The 15,823-nt window shown below is 37.1% G+C and overlaps 1 long non-coding RNA gene and 1 pseudogene across 2 annotated transcripts in view; both read left to right on the plus strand.

Moving 5' to 3' along the window:
- Positions 1-15,823, plus strand: part of LOC132669867 (uncharacterized) — a 171,358-nt gene that overhangs the window by 32,406 nt on the left and 123,129 nt on the right. The gene's annotated exons all lie outside the window — the stretch shown is intronic.
- LOC132675505 (small ribosomal subunit protein eS1 pseudogene) lies at positions 2,308-3,482 on the plus strand (annotated as a pseudogene).

The following is a 15,823-nucleotide window of genomic DNA, read 5'->3' on the forward strand; positions in this document are numbered from 1 at the left end:
TCGTCTGAAGATCATTCCCATAGCTTGAATTTTCTTTATTTCTTACATATTTTTTTTCTCCATTGGGTTATAATAACTCAATAACTTCCTTCCCTCCAGCTACTAATCTTCCCTGTGTTGTACCATTTCCAAAACTTAACAACAACAACAACAAAACTGTCATGAAGGAAGAAGCATTTTTAATCACAAGCCATTATTGCCAAATATTGCTGAGGAACACCTGTTTCACAGTAATGAAACAGATGTTTTGAATGAATGTCTACAGATGTGTTTCAGTCTTCACAAAAGATACAGCTAAAAAATAAGAATATAGAAAAATTGAAAATAAAGTAGTAGAAAATATATATTAGGTAAATACTGAGTGAAATAAAGCTAGTATAAATCTATTAATATCAGAAAATGTGAGATTTTAAAGCAAAAAGCAATTAAAGAGGATCACTAGAGATGATGAAAGGATCAAATCACCAGGAACAACAGGGAGCTAGAGACAAATTCCACAATTATAATGAGAAATTTCAACAGCTATTTCTCAGTGTTATATCAAGCACACAAAAAAGCAAAGTTAACAAGATTGTTGAAAACTTGAACGAAACAAATTAATATGCTTGATTCAATGGACATATACAGAACGCTCCACAGAAAAACTGCAGAATACTTTTGATAATATTTCAAAGTGGAATACTTTTGATAATATTTGTAGCCATATATTGGGCTATAAAGGAGGTCTGAACAAATTTCAAAGGACTGGTATCATACATATTGCATTCTTTGATCACAGTGGGATAAAATGAAAAATCTGTACTGAAAAAATAATTATAAAAGTTCGTATGTTTTGGGGCGCCTGGGTAGCTCAGTTAAGTGTCCAACTTTGGCTCAGGTCATGATCTCGCAGTTGGTGAATTCAAGCCCTGCATCTGGCTCTCTGCTGTCAGCGTGGAGCCCACTTTGGATCCTCTATTCTCCCCTCTCTCTACCCATCCCCCGCACTCTCTCTCTTTCTCTCTCTCAAAAATAAACATTAAAAAAATATTAAAGTTCTGGGGCGCCAGGGTGGCTCAGTCAGTTGAGCATCCGACTTCGGCTTAGGTCATGGTCTTGTGGTCTATGAGTTCAAGCCCCAATGTGGGACTCTGTGCTGACAGCTCAGAGCCTGGAGCCTGCTTCAGATTCTGTGTTTCCCTCTCTCTCTGCCCCTCCCCTGCTCATGCTCTGTCTCTCTCTCTGTCAAAAATAAATAAACATTAAAAAATTTTTTTTAAATATTAAAGTTCTTATGTTTAGATACTAAGAAATGTATTAATGAATCAATGATAAAATAATGGAAATTTGAAGATCTTTAAACTGAAGGATAAAAATATTGCATATTAAAAAATGATGGAGATTGCTGCTTCTAGACATGATGGAGTAACTGGTATTGGACTTCACCTTGTGTCACCAATAACTTTAAAAGTAGCAAAATCTGTGAAGCAACTGTTTTCAGACAGTAGATGATAGCACAGGGAAATGATCCTTAAAATAAGGGAAACATGTAAGGTGTCCTTAATGTTTGCCTTCCCTTTCTGAATGAGGGCACTTTCTGATGTGTGGTGTAGGTCTCTCTCAAATAAATAAATACAAACTTTAAAAACAAAGAAAAAAAAAAGAAAATGGAATATGACAGTATGTAAAGGAAATAATACATCATTACCAGGATGGTTATATCTCACGAATCCAGGATTAGTTTACTATTAAAAACAAAACATGCTTGATAAAATTCAACACAGTTATGATTTTTTGAAAAAACTTCTTAATAAAGGAATAAAAGAGACCATTCTAACCAGATAAAGGTTACCTTCCAAATACAACAGCTAACGTTATTCTTTTTTTTTTTTTTTTTTTAACGTTTATTTATTTTTGAGACAGAGAGAGACAGAGCATGAACGGGGGAGGGTCAGAGAGAGGGAGACACAGAATCTGAAGCAGGCTCCAGGCTCTGAGCTGTCAGCACAGAGTCCCACATGGGGCTTGAACTCACAGACCGCGAGACCATGACCTGAGCCGGTCAGATGCTAAACCGACTGAGCCACCCTGGCGCCCCCTTAATTTGATATATTGAAAGCATTCTCATTAAGCTTAGGAACAAGTAGCATAAAGGAGAAAAGATCTAAGTGGATCTTGTGGTGAGAAAGATACCCCTGGAACTCTGCAACACCGGCTCAATATAAGTAAATGAATTATGTTTATTGATTATAAAACTCAATATTGTTTTCTTAAAATAATGTCTTCCCAAAATGATCTATAAATTCAATGCAATATCAATCAAAATCCAAATGAAACTTGTGTGTGTGTGTGTGTAACTTGTTAAACTATATCTATAATTTATATGTAAGAGCCATAAATATGAAGAAGAATAAGATGGGGAGATTTGCCATAGAGGTTACCTTATTAAAAAGCTATAATAACTGAGCCTTTTGGCTCCTTGAACCTTGTCATGGCCGTTGGCAAGAACAAGCACCTTACAAAAGGTGGCAGAAAGGAAGCCAAGAAGAAAGTGGTTGATCCATTTTCTAAGAAGGATTGGTATGATGTGAAAGCACCAGCTATGTTCAGTATAAGAAATATTGGAAAAACACTAGTCCACCAGAACTCAAGGAACCAAAATCACATCTGATGGCCTCAAGGGTCGTGTTTTTGAAGTGAGCCTTGTTGATCTGCAGAAAGTTGTATTCAGAAAATTCAAGATAATTTTTGAGGATGTTCAGGGCAAAAACTGCCTGACTAAGTTCCATGGCATGGATCTTATCTATCTGTGACAAAATGTGCTCCTTGGTCAAAAATGGCAGACCCTGATTGAAGCCCATGTTGATGTCAAAACTACTGATGTTTATTTGTTTCATCTATTCTGTACTGGTTTTACTAAAAAATGTAACAATCAGATTTAGAAGACCTCTTATGCTCAGCACCAACAGGTCCACCAAAATTCAGAAGAAGATGATGGAGATCATGACGTGGGAGGTGCAGATAAATGACTTGAAAGAAGTGGTCAATAAATTGATTCCAGACAGCTTTGGAAAAGACATAGAAAAGTCTTGTCAATCTCTTTATCCACTCTATGCTGTCTTTGTTAAAAATGTAAAAATGCTGAAGAAGCCTGTGTTTGATTTGGGAAAGCACATGGAGCTTCATGGTGAGGGTAGTGGTTCTGGGAAAGTTACTGGGGATGAGACTAGTACTAAAGTTCAATAAAACCTGTTTAAAATTTAGATATTTAATGGTGACAAATAAAAAAAGGTTTTAAAAAAAAAGGGACGCCTGGGTGGGTCAGTTGGCTAAGCATCCAACTTTGTTCGGCTCAGGTCATGATCTCAAGGCTCGTGGGTTTGAGCCCCACATCTGGCTCTGTGCTGACAGCTCAGAGCCTGGAACCTGCTTAATATTCTGTGTTTCCCTCTCTCTCTGCCGCTCCCTGACCTGTGCTCTGTCTCTCTTCTCTAAGATGAATAAACACCAAAAAAAAAAAAAAATAGACAAAAACATATAGTAATTTTAAGATAGTGTTACTGGTTTAAGGATAGAAAAAGTGACCAATAGAATAGAACAGGGTACCCAAACAGAACCACACCTATATGGAAACTTGATTTGTGACAGATTTTTTTTTGTGGATCAGTGAAAGAAAAAATGGACTTAAAAAAAGTGTTAATACAGTTTAAAAGCATGACATTAAACCCCTACCTCTTATCATACACTAGAATAAATTCCAAATAGATCGATGATTGGAACGAGAGGGGCAAATGATAAAACTTCTTTTTTTATTAATAATGTATTTTTTAATTTACATCCAAGTTAGTTAGCATATGGTGCATTTCAGGAGTAGATTCCTTAATTCCCCTTACCCATTTAGCCCATTCCCCTCCCACAACCCCTCCAGTAACCCTCTGTTTGTTCTCTATATTTAAGAATCTCTTATGTTTTGTCCCTTTCCCTGTTTTTATATTATTTTTGCTTCCCTCCCTTAATGTTCATCTGTTTGGTATCTTGAAGTCCTCATATGAGAGAAGTCATATGGTATGTCTTTCTCTAATTTCGCTTAGCATAATACCCTTCAGTTCCATCCATGTAGTTGCAAATGGCAAGATTTCATTCTTTTTGATTGCCGAGTAATACTCCATTGTGTATATATACCACATCTTCTTTATCCATTCATCCATCGGTGGACATTTGGGCTCTTTCCATACTTTGGCTGTTGTTGATAGTGTTGCTATAAACATTAGGGTACATATGCCGCAGGATCCTGTGGATAAATGCCTAGTAGTGCAATTGCTGGGTCGCAGGGTAGTTCTATTTTTAATTTTTTGAGGAACATCCATACTGTTTTCCAGAGTGGCTGTACCAGCTTGCATTCCCACCAGCAGTGCAAAAGAGATCCTCTTTCTCAGCATCCTTGCCAACATCTGTTGTTGCCTGAGTTGTTAATGTCAGCCATTCTGACAGGGGTGAGGTGGTATCTCATTGTGGTCTTGATTTGTATTTCCCTGATGATGAGTGATGTTGAGCATTTTTTATGTGTCGGTTGGCCATCTGGATGTCTTCCTGGGAGAAGTGTCTGTTCATGTCGTTTGCCCATTTCTTCACTGGATTATTTGTTTTTTGGGTGTTGAGTTTGATAAGTTCTTTATAGATTTTGTATACTAACCCTTTATCTGATATGTCATTTGCAAATATCTTCTCCCATTCTGTCGGTTGCCTTCTAGTTTTGCTGATTATTTCCTTCGCTTTTAATAAAAAGCAGAAGCTTTTTATTTTGATGAGGTCCCAGTAGTTCATTTTTGCTTTTGTTTCCTTGCCTCTGGAGACTTGTTGAGTAAGAAGTTGCTGTGGACAAGTTCAAAGAAGTTTTTGCCTGCTTTCTCCTCGAGGATTTTGATGGCTTCCTGTCTTACATTGGGTCTTTCATCCATTTTGAGTTCATTTTTGTGTATGGCATAAGAAAGTGGGCCAAGGTCATTTTTCTGCATGTCACTCTCCAGTTTTCCCAGTGCCATTTGCTGAAGAGACTGTCTTTATTCCACTGGATATTCTTTCCTGTTTTGTCAAAGATTAGTTGGCCATACGTTTGTGGGTCCATTTCTGGGTTCTCTATTCTGTTCCATTGATCTGAGTGTCTGTTTTTGTGCCAGTACCATACTGTCATGATGATTACAGCTTTGCAGTACAGCTTGAAGTTCGGGATTGTGGTACCTCCAGCTTTGGTTTTCTTTTTCAAGATTGCTTTGGCTATTCAGGGTCTTTTCTGGTTCCATACAAATTTTAGGATTGTTTGTTTGAGTTCTGTGAAGAATGCTGGTGCTATTTTGATAGATATTTCACTGAACATGTAGATTACTTTGGGTAGTATTGACATTTTAACAATATTTGTTCTTCCTATCTAGGAGCATGGAATGTTTTCCCATTTTTTGTATCTTCTTCAGTTTCCTTCATAAGCTTTCTATAGTTTCCAGTGTATAGATTTTTCGCCTTGTTGGTTAGATTTATTCCTAGATATTTTATGGTTTTTGGTGCAATTGTAAATGGGATTCATTCCTTGATTTCTCTTTCTCTTTCTTTATTGTTGGTGTATAGGAATGCAATTGATTTCTGTGCATTGATTTTATTTATATCCTGTGACTTTGCTGAATTCATGAATCAGTTCTAGCAGTTTTTTGGTGGAGTCTTTTGGGTTTTGCATATAGAATATCATGTCATCTGTGAAGAGTGAAACTTTGACCTCCTCCTGGCTGATTTGGATGCCTTTTATTTCTTTGTGTTTTCTGATTGCTGAGGCTAAGGCTTCCAATACTATGTTGAATAACAGTGGCAAGGGTGGACATGCCTGTCTTGTTCCTGACCTTAGGGGGAAAGCTCTCAGTTTTTCTCCATTGAGGATGATATTAGTGGTGGATCTTTCATATACGGCTCTTATGATCTTGTGGTATGATCCCTTTATCCCTACTTTCTTGAGGGTTTTTATCAAGAAAGGGTGCTATATTTTGTCAAAGCTTTCTCTGCATCTATTGAGAGGATCATGCGGTTCTTTTCCTTTCTTTTATTGGTGTGATGTATCACATTGATTATTTTGTGGATATTGAACCAGCCCTGCATCCCAGGTATAAATCTCACTGGATCAGGGTGAATAATTTTTTTAATGTATTGTTAGACCTGGTTGGCTAGTATCTTGCTGCGGATTTTTGCATCCATGTTCATCAGGGAAATTGGTCTATAGTTCTCCTTTTCAGTGGTCTTTGTCTGGTTTTAGAATCGCTGGCTTCATAGAAAGAGTTTGGAAGTTTTCCTTCCATTTCTATTTTTTGGAACAGCTTCAGGAGAGTAGGTGCTAACTCTTCTTTAAATGTTTGATAGGTGGGAATGTGAGCTGGTGCAGCCACTCTGGAAAACAGTATGGAGGTTCCTCAAAAAACTAAAAATAGAACTGCCCTACAACCCAGCAATTGCACTACTAGGCAGTTATCCACGGGATACAGGTGTGCTGTTTCTAAGGGACACATGCACTCCCATGTTTATAGCAGCACTATCAATAATAGCCAAAGTATGGAAAGAGCCCAAATGTCCATCGATGGATGAATGGATAAAGAAGATGTGGTATACATATACAATGGAGTATTACTCGGCAGTCAAAAAGAATGAAATCTTGCCATTTGCAACTACGTGGATGGAACTGGAGGGTATTATGCTAAGTGAAATTAGTCAATCAGAGAAAGACAAAAATCATATGACTTCACTCATATGAGGACTTTAAGAGAGAAAACAGATGAACATAAGGGAAGGGAAACAAAAATAATATAAAAACAGGGAGGGGGACAAAACAGAAGAGACTCATAAATATGGAGAACAAACTGAGAGTTACTGGAGGGGTTGTGGGAGGGGGGATGGGCTAAATGGGTAAGAGGCACTGAGGAATCTACTCCTGAAATCATTGTTACACTCTATGCTAACTAATTTGGATGTAAATTTTAAAAAATAAAAAATAAAACAAGTTAAAAAAATATTTAAAAAAAATGTTTGATAGGATTCCTCTAGAAAGCCATCTGGTCCTGGATTCTTGTTTTTTGGGAGATTTTTGGTTACTAATTCGATTTCTCTACTGGTTATGGGTCTGTTCAAATTTTCTGTTACTTCCTGTTTCAATTTTGGTAGTTTATATGTTTCTAGGAATTTGTCCATTTCTTCCAGATTGCCCATTTTATTGGCATATAACTGCTCATAATATTCTCTTATTATTGTTTGTATTTCTGTTGTGTTGGTTGTGATCTCTCCTCTTTCATTGTTGATTTTATTTATTTGGGTCCTTTCCTTTTTCTTTTTGATCAAACTGGCTAGGTGTTATCAGTTTTGTTAATTCTTTCAAAGAACCAGCATCTGGTTTCGTTGATCTGTTCTACTGTTTGTTGTTGTTGTTATTGTTGTTGTTGTTTTTTGGTTTTGATAGCATTGATTTCTGCTCTGATCCTTATTATTTCCTGTCTTCTGCTGGTTTGGGGTTTATTTGCTGTTCTTTTTCCAGCTCTTTAAGGTATAAAGTTAGGTTGTGTATCTGAGACCTTTCTTCCTTCTTTAGGAAGGCCTGGATTGCTATATACTTCCCTCTTATGACCGCCTTTTGATAAAATTTCTTGAAAACCACATAGAAAAATATTTTATGGCTTTGGAGTCCAAATGGATTTATTTCTTTTTTTTTTAATGTTTATTTTTGAGAGAGAGAGTGAGAGAGTGAGTTTGGGGGTGGGGAAGGGCAGAGAGAGAGGGAGACTCAGAACCTGAAGCAAGATCCAGGCTCTGAACTGTCAGCACAGAGCCCGACGCCAGGCTTGAAGTCACCAGCTGTGAGATCATAACCTGAGCTGAAGCAGACATTTAACTGACTGAGCAATCTAGGCGCCCCAGTCCAAAAAGATTTCTTAAAGGAGATTCACAAAGTATAAATCAAAAAACAAAGATGACAGCCAAAACAGTCTTGAAAAAGAAGTCCAAATTTGGAGGATTCACACTTCCCAATTTCAAACCTAGTACAAAACTACAGTGATGAAGATACTATGGTGATGGCATGAGGAAAGACACATAGATCACTGGAATAAAATGGAGAATCCAGATATAAACTCTTCCATTTATGGTCAATTGATTTTTCACAAGGGTGCCAAAATAATTCAATGGAGAAAAAAATCATCTTTTCAAAAACTGGTCCTGGGACAACTGAATATCCACACATGAAAGAATGAAATTGGATTCCTACTGGAACCTTACACAAAAATTAACTAAAAATGGATCATAGACCTAAATGTTAAAAAACAAAACAACCCCCCCCCCAAAAAAAAAACCCACTATAGAACTGCAAGAGGGATAACTGAGTGGCTTAGTTGGTTAAACATCCGACTCTTTATTTTGGCTCAGGTCATGATCTTATGGTGATATCGAACCCCACATTGGGATTGCGCTGGGCATGGAGCCTGGTTTAGATTCTCTCTCCCTCCCCTGATTGCACTTGCTCTAAAAACAAAACAAAAGCAAGGAACACCCCTCCCCGCCCCCCCCCCCCCCCGCAACACACACACATTTAAAACTACTAGAAGAAAACATAGGGGTAAATCTTAGTGAACTTGGGTTAGGCAGTGATCTCTGAGATACAACCCCAAAAGACAAGTGACAGAAAAGAAAATTTGAAAAATTGGATTTCATCAAAATGAAAAACTTTTGTGGAAGAAACTATACCATCAAGAAAGTAAAGGACAGGAGTGCCTGGTTGGCTCAGTTGGGGGAGTTTGTGACCCTTGATCTCAGGTTGTGAGTCTGAGCCTCATATTGGGTATAGAAATAACTTTGAAATAATTAAATCTTAAAAAAAAAAGCAGGGGAGGGGGAGAGTGCCTGGGTGGCTTAGTCAGTTAAGCTGTGACTCTTGATTTTTGGCTTGGGTCGTGATCTCACGGTTTGTGAGACTAATCCCTGCCTTGGGCTCTGTACAGACAGCACAGAGCCTGCTTGAGGTTCATTCTCTCTCTCTCTCTCTCTCCCTTCTTTGCTTTTGAGGGAGCATGTGCACTTTCTCTCTCTCTCAAAATAAATAGGCAAAAAGAAATTAAAAGACATCTCATATAGTGGGAGAAAATACTGAGGGTGGTAAAGAAAGCCCTCTAACAGAGCACAGATGCAAATGCTGGCGGTCAAGAAAGCAAGCCCTGTTAATATTAAGGCCTGAAGACATATGGATAGGGCACCAACAGTATCTGCTACACAGTCCCAGGCTCTCTTCAGTAGAATTAGGCAGGCCCTTGTCTTAGCTTGAGTTTCCTCAAAAAGTATACATAACCTGAGGCAAAAGACTTATGTGCTATTATTAAGGCAAGCAGTTCCAAGAAACAGGGATAGGAAAAGAGAAATGAAGCAGAGGAGGGAGAACCAATATGAAATTGCATTGTGGACTTAGGCCGTTATTAAATGCTATTGATTGCTTGATCTCTTGGGCAAGTCCTTAAGAAGCCTTAAAAAAAACCCTTGAACTTTTGCACTTGAAAACCTAAGAAGCACCTGAATACAATTTTTAAAATACTGGTTTTCCCTCACAGGGTTAGTTGATATCTGTAAATTAAGACTCTCTTAGCCCTCATTCATACCTTAGGTTCCCTTTAATCAATATCCAACACATAATTGGTGGTAATGGATAGCAGGGATAATTGCAATCCACAGAATAATAGCTACCATTTAGTAAGTACAAGGCAGTTTTATATAATATCTAATCCTCACAAAGTAGCTTTTGTTATACTGATTTTATTAATGTCCAAGCTGAGATTCAGCTAACTTAAGGAGCGTGGCCAACATCACAAAACTAGCAAGTAGCAGACCAGGTTTTGGAAACATGTCTTTTTTTTTTTTTTTTAACTCCCATAAACAATGTTCTTTCTATTATATCAGGATGCCTCATAGAAGAAAGGATTGAAATTCCTAAATCTCATCTTAGCCAATACTTTTAAAAAATGTTATTTATTTTTTAAATAGGTCATACAAACACATGGTTTAAAATGCAAGAAATACAAAAGCATATTCAATGAAAACTCTCCTTTAAACTCTGTCCAGTTCCTCTTTTCAGGGGCAACTAATTTTACCAGTTTCTTGTGTATTTTCTCTAAAATATTTATGCATAAATATAAATACTATATTTTACCCTTTTATTTAAATGTTTATTTTTGAGAGAGAGAGTGAGAGAGAACATGAGTGGGTGAAGGGCAGAGAGAAAAGAAGGCAGAGGATCCGAAGTGGGTTCAGCACTGACAGCAGAGTGCCCAGTGCAGGGCTCGAACTCATTCATGAACTATGAGGTCATGACCTGAGCCATAGTCAGATGCTTAACCGACTGAACCACCCAGGTGCTCCTGTGTTTTACCCTTTTAACAGAAATGGAGTTATTCTATGAAATGTATACTGTTGTTAGACATCTTAGAGTATAAAAAAAATAAATGGTTGTAACATTTTAGGCTTTGTGTGTATAAGAGTATGTAAAAAGCACTTTTCTAAGATGCATGTTTCTGATGAATTCTATTCAAGCTATAATTTATTATTGTTTGGCATGTCTATTACCTCTGCTCAATATAGCTTTTGTTTACTATTTCTTTGTCATGAAAGAGCCAGATAGTAAATATTTTAGGCTTTGTGATCTCTGTCATGACTACTCAACTCTGCTGTTAGAGCACAAAAACAGCCATTGACAATATATAAACATGCTGGATTCCAATAAAACTTTACTTACAAAAACATGTGGCAGGCCAGATTTGACCTGTAGGTCATAGTTTGCTGACTCTCTTAGGGGTGCTTTTTTTTTAAACTAGAAAAAACAGCATTGTGTACCAGCACACCAGCATTGTACAGGTACAGCAGCATGATGAAATAAATCCCTGATTTGTACTGTTGGTCAATTTCTGTAGGGTCAACCCTCCCAATAAAATGGCTGACTTCAAGGTCCCAAAAGTTTAGCAATCAGATTGCAGAATTCCTAAATATTTAACAATGGTTCTCATGATCTGATGAGAGACTGTTACAGCCTACCACTGCATGCAAAACCTTGGGATACAGGATAATGTACTAGGAGTAGCTAAAGCCAAAGAAAATATAGGGAGAAAAAAGTTTTGCTTTTTAAAAAAATTTTTTTTATGTTTGTTTATTTTTGAGAGAGGGAGAGCACTTGAGTGGGGGAGGTGAATAGAGAGAGGGAGACAGAGGATCTGAAGTGGGCATTGCGCTGATAGCAGAGAACCTGATGCAGGGCTCAAACTCATGAAGGTGAGATCATGACCTGAGCCAAAGTTGGATCCTCACCTGAGCCACCCAGGTGCCCCCTTTGCCCTTTTTCCTTCCTTCCTTCCTTCCTTCCTTTCTTTCTTTCTTTCTTTCTTTCTTTCTTTCTTTCTTTCACTCTTAAAGGTTTTGATACACATGAATAAACAAAATTTGTAGAATGTACCTTCCTCATACTCACTGGCATTTTTGTTGTTTTTAATTGTAAAACATGGAGAAAAAATTTTATGTAGACAGATCACTTTTGTATTATCAGGAAATCTAGTGACATTGGCATTGAAGTTAAGTGTAAAGTGAAAAGGGCTGGAACTAAAAATATGTGTATGTGCATATAAGACATGTATGTTATATGTGTGTATATTATGTATATGTGAATATTATATATAATATTTAATATATTCTGAATACACGTGTTTTATAGCACATATCATTTTCACGTCCTTTTCTGGTTTAAACTTTTTTCTTTTTTCTATGTCTAGTGATTTTTTATTTGATATCAGATGTTCCAAATGTTATGTTGTTAAGTATTTGCATTTTGTTGTCTTTTTTTCAGTTTTGAAATTTATTTTTGCACACAGGTTATTAGGGTAGTTGTGGATCAACTTGATATTTTCAAGGATTATTTTCAGCTTTGTTAGAGTGTGTCTAGAATAGCCTTTGCTTACGGGCTAGTTTAGTTTTAATATTCCACCTTTACCCCTCTGATTGCCCTGTCACTCAGTGAGGTCTCTGTTCTGGCTGGGTACAATTTGAACATCTCAGAGTCCTCTCTGTGCTCTGAGAATGTGCAGCTTACAGCCTCTAGTAGTTGTCCAAAAACAGTTGTCTCATATATTTTGTCCAGGTTTCTAATTGTTTACCGTTGGAGAGCAAGTTCCATACCAGCTCCTTCTTCAGGATCAGTAATGGAGCTCGACATCTTGACAGTGTTGAATCTTCCACTCCCTGTATATTTAGGTCTTCTTTGCAATTTTAAATAAACTATTAAAATTCTCTCCATAAATTCTCTGCATACCATCTAACATTTAGAGTTAGCATTGTTCCCAAGTCTTCATACTTTTATTCCATTGCAAAGGGTATCCGTTTAAGATTTTTATTTTCTACCTGCTAGTTGCTAGTATGAAGGAAAAAAAATATTGTAGATTGATTTTACTAAGCAGCAACTTTGTATGTTGATTTTTCTATCCAGTAATTAAAGTATTAATTATTTTGAATTATTTAGAATCATTTTCAAATATGGAATAATGATAGTTTTGTTTCATTATTTTTTAAGTTTATTTATTTCTTATTTAAGTAGTCTCTACACTTAAAGTGGGGCTCAAATACACGACCCCAAAATCAAGAGCCTCATGCTCTTCTGACTGAGCCAGCGAGGTGCCCATAGTTTAATTTCAATCCATATGTGCGTGTGTGTGTGTGTGTGTGTGTGTGTGTGTGTGTGTATCCTTGCCCTACTTCACTTTTTAAGAGGTCTAATTAACTACTGAATAGATGTTCCTTTCTATTTGTAGTTAGCTGAGATTTTTAAAAACTTTTAATTCCAGGGGCGCATGGGTGGCTCAGGTGGGTAAGCTTCCAACTCTTGGTATGGGCGTAGTTCATGATCTTGGTGTTTTGTGGGTTGGAGCCCCACATCAGGCTCCACGCTGACAGTGCAGAGCCTGCTTGGGATTCTCTCTCTCCCTCTCTCTCTGCCCCTCCTCTTCTCACTCTCTCTCTCGAAATGAATAAACTTAAAATTTTTTTTTAATTTTAATTCCAGTGTAGTTAACATACAGTGTTATATTCATTTCAGGTGTACAATATAGTGATTCAACAATTCCATATATTAGTGCTCATCAAGATAAGTGTCCTTTTCAAAAACACAAGGAACAATAAGTGTTGCTGAGGATGTGGAGAAAGGGGAACCATCCTGCACTCTTGATGGGAATACACAGTGGTGCAGCCACTGTGGAAAACAGTAGGGAGCTTCCTCAAAAGGTTAAAAATAGGACTACCCTACAATCCAGTAATCAAACTACTGGGTGTTTACCCAAAGAATACAAAAACACTAATTTGAAGGGATGCATGCACCCTTATGTTTTTTGCAGCATGATTTACAATAGCCAAATTATGGGACCAGCCCAAGTATCCATTGATAGATGAATGGATAAAGAAGATGTGAGATGGATATCTATCTACATAGATATATATATATATATATATCTATATTTATCTACCTATAGGTAGCTATCTAGCTATCTAGCTATGGAAACAGACTCTTAACTATAGAGAACAAACTGATGGTTACCAGAGGGGAATGGGGCGGGGAAGACGGCGATGGGTGGAATAAGTGATGGGGATTAAAAAGTACACTTTCCATGATGAGCACTGAGTAATGTATAGAATTGTTCAATCACTATATATTATACATCTGAAACTAATAGGACACTGTATATTAACTATACTGGAATTAAAATTTAAAACTTAATAAAAAAATAAGTATACTCTGTCTCCTATAGTTAAGAGTCTGTTTTTTGGTTTGTCTCTTTTTTTTCCTTTATTCCATTGTTTTGTTTCTTAAATTACACATATGAGTGAAATCATATGGTATTTGTCTTTCTCTGATTGGCTTATTTCACTTAGCATTATACTCTTTAGATCCATCCATGTTGTTGTAAATGACAAGATTTCATTCTTTTTTCATGACTAATATTCCATTTGTGTGTGGGGTGTGTGTGTGTGTGTGTGTGTGTGTGTGTGTGTGTGTATACACATATATATGTATATATATAACATCTTTTTTATCTGTTTATCTACCAGTGGACACTTAGGTTGCTACCATAATTTGGCTAATGTAAATAATGCTGCAGTAAACACAGAGGTGCTTGTAAACCTTTGAATTAGTGTTTTTGTGTGCTTGGGGTAAATACCTAAGTAGTGTGATTACTAGGCCATGGGGTAGTTCTATCTGTAATTCTTTTTTTTTTTTTTTAATTTTCTTTTTACATTTATTTATTTTTTGAGAGACACAGAGAGACAGAGCACAAGTTGGGGAGGGGCAGAGAGAGAAGGAGACACAGAATCTGAAGCAGGATCCAGGCCCCGAGCTGTCAGCACAGAGCCCAATGCAGGGCTCGAACTCACAAACCGTGAGATCACGATGTGAGCCGAAGTCGGATGCTTAACCGACTGAACCACCCAGGTGCCCCTATCTGTAATTCTTTAAGGAATCTCCATACTGTTTTCCACAGTGGCTGCACCACTTTGTATTCCCATCAACAGTGCAGAAGGGTTCCTTTTTCTCCACATCCTCACCAACACTTGTTGTTTCCTATGTTTTTGAGTTTAGCCAGTCAGACCAAAGTGTGAGGCCATATCTTATTATAGTTTTGATTTGCATTTTCCCTAATGATGAGTGCTATTGAGTATCTTTTCATGTGTCTGTTGGCCATTTGTGTATCTTCTTTGGAGAAATGTCTGTTCATGTCTTCTCCCCATTTTTATTTTTTACTAAAAAAATTTTTTTTAATGTTTATTTTTGAGAGAGAGATAGAGTACAAACAGGGGAGGGGCAGAGAGGGAGATACAGAATCTGAAGCAGGCTCCAGGCTCTGAGCTGTCAGCACAGAGCCCAACACGGAGCTCAAACTCACAAACTGTGAGATCATGTTCTGAGCCTAAACTGGACGTTTAACCAACGGAGCCACCTGGGTGCCCCTTCCACCCATTTTTAAATTGGATTTTTTTGTTTTTTGTTTTGGTGTTGAATTCTATCAATTCTTTATATATTTTGATTATTCACCCTTTATTGGATGTCATTTGCAGATATTTTCTCCCATTCAGAAGGTTGCCTTTTAGTTTTGTTTCTTTCACTGTACAAAGCTTTTTATTTTGATGTAATCCCAATAGTTTATTTTTGCTTTTGTTTCACTTGTCTCAGGAGACCTATCTAGAAAGATGTTGCTAACGACTAACATCAGAGAATTACTGCTGCATTCTCTGCTAGGATGTTTATGGTTTCAGGTCTCACCTATAGGTCTTAATCCATTTTGAGTTTATTTTTGTGTTCGGCATAAGAAAGTGATCTAGTGTCTTTCTTTTGAATGTAGCTATACAGTTTTCCCATATTGAAGATACTTTTTCCCATTGCATATTCTTGCCTCCATTGTTGAAGATTAATTGACCATATAACTGTGGGTTTATTTCTGGGCTTTCTATACTGTTCTCTTGCTCTACATGTCTAATTTAGTGCCAGTGCCATCCTGTTTTGATTATTACAGCTTTGTAATATAACTTGAAGTCTGGAATGTGATACCTCCAGTTTTGTTTTTGTTTTTCAAGATTGCTTGGCTATTTGGGGTCTTTTGCAGTTCCACACAAATTTTAGGATTGTTTGTTCTAGTTCTGTGAAAAATGCTGTTGATATTTTGATCGGGATTGCATTAAGTGTGTAGATTGCTTTGGGCAGTATGGACATTTTTTTAAAGAATTTTTTTTTAAGTAATCTCCACACCTAACATGGCAC

The sequence above is a fragment of the Panthera onca genome, chromosome B3 (genome assembly GCF_046562875.1).
Source record: "Panthera onca isolate mPanOnc1 chromosome B3, mPanOnc1 haplotype 2, whole genome shotgun sequence".
NCBI classification, from domain to species: Eukaryota; Metazoa; Chordata; class Mammalia; order Carnivora; family Felidae; genus Panthera; species Panthera onca.